This window comes from Nesoenas mayeri (assembly GCF_963082525.1).
Source record: "Nesoenas mayeri genome assembly, chromosome: 9".
Classification (NCBI taxonomy): domain Eukaryota; kingdom Metazoa; phylum Chordata; class Aves; order Columbiformes; family Columbidae; genus Nesoenas; species Nesoenas mayeri.
The window spans coordinates 31,685,079-31,690,459 of record NC_137557.1 but is presented as its reverse complement, the minus strand read 5'-3'; the positions used below and the strand labels follow the sequence as shown (position 1 = coordinate 31,690,459).

Genomic DNA, 5,381 nt, shown 5'->3' with positions numbered 1-5,381 from the left:
TGAGAGGAGAAATGGAAAAGGAGCTCTCATAGTTGAACAAGTCATGGAGACCACTCAGCTGTAACTTCGTCAGTAGGTCTGATAGGAGCCTCCTGATGAGCCTTCATCCACTCCTCTGCCCATGGACAGATGCAGCATCGCCTTTGCTGGACCCAGCAGGATCACCCACCTGTCTTTGTTTTCAACCTGCAGACAGGAAGATGCTCCCAGGCGGTGCCCTGCAAACAGGCAGGTGTCTGTAGGGCCAGGGTGAGCGCACAGAGTTTGGGATGGGGTCTGTGAGCTCTGACAGGGAAAAGACATGGGACAGCGAATCACCTCCTAGGAGGAAAATCTCCTGGCAGCAGGGACATGATCTGGGAAGGAGGAGACAAACCAGAGCTCTTGTGGGAGGGAGGATGTAGAAATCTCTGATTGACCCCCTGCAGGTCAGATCCCTCCTGTGAGCAGCCCCCTCGCCTGCTCTCCCACCCAGCAAAGCCTCTGCCCTCAGGGCCGGGGGCTCCAAGGCATGAAGCAGCTCCTGTGCAGCCAGAGCTGCAGTTCCTCTGCAGAGCACAGGGGCTGAGAGCAGCTGCCCGGTACTGTTGGTGTCTGGGAGGTGGCTGCACAGCTGGGGAAGGGGGACGCTGTCTGAGTGCCCGGCTGCCTCTGCCCTGGCTTCTCTCACACCCACCCTCACCGCATTTTCCTTCTTGCTCCCCTGCTCTGGGTCACTGCTGTTGGGGTCTTGTTCTTGCTGTCAGGCTCTCTGGGGATGGCAGTTTCAGCTGCAGAGTCACAGCCTGATCTTGTGGGTCCTTTCCTGCAGATGTGTCCATGGGCACACGTGTCCCAGCTTTGCTCTGACCTGTGGGGTGTGGGCAATGCAGTCTGTGGGGTTGAATCTCCCTGGATGAAATGCCATCATTTGGACACTTGGCTATCTGCATGAGGTTTCCATCCCAGCTGCGAGCTCCCCTCCGGGATGCAAACCTATCCTATAGCATCTATGTTATCTGAAAGTCTCAAGGAGAAGCACAGAAATGGTGCGACAGTCAAAATTCTGTGTGGTTTGTGAAATGAGCTACTTCTGCCCTGGGCTAAACGTGGGCTGCTGAGACCTTAGAAAGCAGTGAGATGTGTAGTGGTCTGAGGTGGATCCCTCAGCTCTCAGCAGTGCCTGGTGGCTTTTCCGGGTAACATGGGAGTGTGATCACCCTCCATCTCAGAAAGGTGCCAGCCCAGGGCAGCTGGAGCAAGACAGAGGGACAGACCAGCTCCCCTCACTCTGCACTAAGCCACAGGCATCCTCTTGCCTTGCAGGACTCGCTCTGTTCTCCTTGAGTGCAGCAGAAATACTGATGGTTTCTGACATCCAAGAACATTCCCCAGGGTGAGAGGGGAGAAGGAGCTGTAAAAAACCCCAAACCTCTCAAAACGCCTTCTGCCACCTCATTTCCTTCTCCCTGGGAGTGCAGATGCTGACAGGTATTTCTGCACCAGGAGCAGCTTCATGTGACAAAGCTGAACCCCAGGACTGTCCCCTGCCCCCGTTCCCATGACCCCACTGCTGCAGAGCAGGGCTGACTCCTCAGCAGCCAGCGGGCACAGGCCCTGCTCCTCATGGCACCTCCAGCCAGCACCACCCAGGGCTCAGACACGGAGCTGAGGGAAGGTCTGGAAAAGGACAAGGGGTGTGGAGCAGGGGGGGTGTGTGAGAAATGGCTTAGACTTTGCTCAGAGAAATCTCCTAAAAATTCTCACTGTCTTTTTCTTCTGTGATAGCCCCCATAGCCAAAATCAGTAAATGTCCAACAGCAGCTCCATCACCCAGTTCCTCCTCCTGCCGTTCACAGACACACGGGAGCTGCAGCTCTTGCGCTTCTGGCTCTTCCTGGGCATCTACCTGGCTGCCCTTCTGAGCAACGGCCTCATCATCACCACCATAGCCTGGGACCAGCACCTGCACACCCCCAGGTACTTCTTCCTCCTCAACCTCTCTGTCATTGACCTGGGCTACATCTCAACCACTGTCCCCCAGTCCATGGCCAATTCCCTCTGGAACACCAGGGCCATCTCCTACACAGGATGTGCTGCCCAAGTGTTTCTGTTTGTCTTTTTAGCTTCAGCAGAGTATTGACTCCTCACCATCATGGCCTATGACCGCTACATTGCCATCTGCAAACCCCTGCACTACGAGACCCTCCTGGGCAGCAGAGCTTGTGTCCACATGGCAGCAGCTGCCTGGGCCACTGGGCTTCTTCATTCTCTGCTGCACACGGTCAATACATTTTCACTACCACTCTGCAAGGGCAATGCTGTGGACCAGTTCTTCTGTGAAATCCCCCAGATCCTCAAGCTCTCCTGCTCAGACACCTACCTCAGGGAAGTCTGGCTTCTTGTGATTTCTTTCTCAGTGGCATTCAGCTGTTTTGTGTTCATTGTGGTGTCCTATGTGCAGATCTTCAGGGCTGTGCTGAGGATCCCCTCTGAGCAGGGACGGCACAAAGCCTTTTCCACCTGCCTCCCTCACCTGGCCGTGGTCTCCCTGTTTACCAGCACTATCATATTTTCCCACCTGAAGTCCCCCTCCATCTCCTCCCCATCCCTGGATCTGGTGGTGTCTGTTCTGTACTCAGTGGTGCCTCCAGCAGTGAACCCCCTCATCTACAGTGTGAGGAACAAGGAGATCAAGGATTCAGTGTGGCAACTAATGAATGGCTGTTTTATGAAGCAATAAACTGCCCATAATCTTCTGCATGGCATATATAATGTAAATAATTTTCTCACTGAGTGGTTGTGCCCGTGTCCACTGGACACCCTAGAGAACCTGCTGCAGGTCAATCGTCATGGACTGGCCTCTCACAACCACCATTTCCAGCACTGGCTTCTCACTTCAGCTTGAAGAGGTTCTTTGTCCCTCCCTGGCAGCACAACTAATGAGTAGGTCAGATGTCCATGTTTGCATTGTGTAGACAAGATGTAAACAAACGCACAAAGTGCTTCTGAGGTGATGAACCCGAGTGAGCAGAAACACCATCAGCTATTCCTTGGGGTTCCATGAAGGTCAGTGGGACAGACAGTGTCTTGATGCGATTTCATGTTGAGAGTAACATCCTTTGGGGAACCACCTGAATGTAGCACTGGGATGTGCTTCCTGGAACAGAAGATCCCGTGTCCATTCTTTATGCCATGAGGCATCTCATGTAAGTGCAGAGAAGGGTGACAAATGGCAGGGCTGAGGTGCCTCCCAGCCCCCTGGAGTGGCAGCAGGAGGTCAGAGAGACACAGTGACTCCTGCATCTGTGTGTACAAGGGAAACACTCTGTCTCTCAACATCCATGGGTGCACAAGGAATCCATGGTGAGGTTACTTCTCTCTGGTCAGGCTAAAGACCACAAGAAGTCTGACGGGTTGAGGTCCCTGCCTGCAGAGCAGTTTCTGAGATAGTCGAGCTTTCCATGGTAGTGGGAAGAGGCCAGAGGGGGAAAAAAAATAATAACTGAAAAGGACAACTTGGGAGGTGTATTCTGGATATCAGGAGGAAGAAACGTCAGTGGAAGGGCAGTGCTGCGGTGCAGGAGGTCACCCAGAGGCAGTCGGGATCAGCCCATGGCTTTGTGTTTCAACAAACAGCCAGTGAGGGTGCAGTGAATGAGGCACGGACTCTCGGGAAGGTGCAATGAGAGACATTTATTACAAACTCAGGCTTGCATTTATACTTGCTATGATTCTTGCTCAAGCATTTGCTGATTTGCCAAGTGAGTCATTACATAAACGATATATTTTGTGTTCCCACCAAAATTACTGTCATAAACACAGGTTTTGTCTGTCATAAGCTATCCCTCTGTCCTTGATGTCTCACATAGCATACAGTACTTGCTTCTTGTATTTTTCCACTAGCACTTGTTCTCACACTGTCGACTCTCGCAGTTTCTCACAGACCCGATCTTAGCACACTGCCACATCTCCCCTTCATGTTTACTGAGTGCATAGCCATAGCAGTATGTAATTGCATGGCTATTACCTGATTAGACCTTTTTTCAATCATTTGTTGTAACAAGATGTCTCTTTAAGACGGTTTAAAAACCCAGTTGGAGATTCACAGAATCACAGAATCACAGAATCGACTGGGTTGGAAAAGACCTCAGAGATCATCGAGTCCAACCCTTGGTCCAACTCTAGTCTGTTTACTAGATCATGGCACTAAGTGCCATGTCCAACCTCACTTTAAAAACCTCCAGGGACGGCGAGTCCACCACCTCCCTGGGCAGGCCGTTCCTGTGCCTGACCACTCTCTCTGTAAAGAATTTCTTCCTAATATCCAGTCTAAATTTCCCCTGGCAGAGTTTAAGCCCATGGCCCCTTGTCCTATTGCTGACTGCCTGGGAGAAGAGACCAATCCCCACCTGGCTATAACTGCCCTTCAGGTAGTTATAGAGAGTGATGAGGTCACCTCTGAGCCTCCTCTTCTCCAGACTAAACAAGCCCAGCTCCCTCAGCCTCTCCCCATAGGGCTTGTGCTCAAGTCCCTTCACCAGTCTTGTTGCTCTTTTCTGGACCCGCTCCAGCACTTCAATGTCTTTCCTGAACTGAGGGGCCCAGAACTGAACACAATACTCCAGGTGTGGCCTCCCCAATGCAGAGTACAGGGGAAGGATCACTGCCCTTGTCCTGCTGACCACGCTATTTTTGATACAGGACAGGACACCATTGGCCTTCTTGGCCACCTGGGCACACTGTTGGCTCATGAGCTTCCTGTCCATTAGTCCCCCCAGGTCCCTTTCTGCCTGACTGCTCTCCAGCCACTCTGCGCCCAGCCTGGAGCGCTGCAGGGGGTTGTTGTGGCCAAAGTTCAGCATCCGGCACTTGGCCTTATTGAACTTCATCCCATTGGAATCAGCCCACTTTTCCAGTCTCTCCAGATCCCTCTGCAGAGCCCTCCTGCCTTCCAGCAGGTCCACACTCCCTCCCAACTTGGTGTCATCAGCCAATTTGCTGATGATGGTCTCAATCCCCTCATCTAAATCGTCAATAAAGATGTTACACAGGACTGGCCCCAACACTGACCCCTGGGGACACCACTAGTGACTGGCCGCCAGCTGGATGCGGCCCCATTCACCAGCACTCTCTGGGCCCGGCCCTCCAGCCAGTTCTTCACCCAGCGTAGAGTGCACTTGTCCCAGCCACGGGCTACCAGCTTTTGCAGGAGTATATTATGGGAGACAGTGTCAAAGGCTTTGCTGAAGTCCAGATAGACCACATCCACGGCTTTCCCCTCATCCACCAGGTGAGTCACCTGATCATAAAAGGAGATCAGGTTGGTTAGACAGGACCTGCCCCTCCTAAACCCATGCTGGCTGGGTCTGATCCCTTGTCCATCCTGAAGGTGCTGTGTG

At 52.7% G+C, this 5,381-nt stretch overlaps 1 pseudogene across 1 annotated transcript; it reads left to right on the top strand.

Moving 5' to 3' along the window:
• Positions 1-1,789: 1,789 nt before the first annotated feature.
• LOC308043855 (olfactory receptor 14J1-like) lies at positions 1,790-2,722 on the top strand (annotated as a pseudogene). The gene has a single exon. The product of its transcript is annotated as an olfactory receptor 14J1-like (transcript).
• Positions 2,723-5,381: the final 2,659 nt, after the last annotated feature.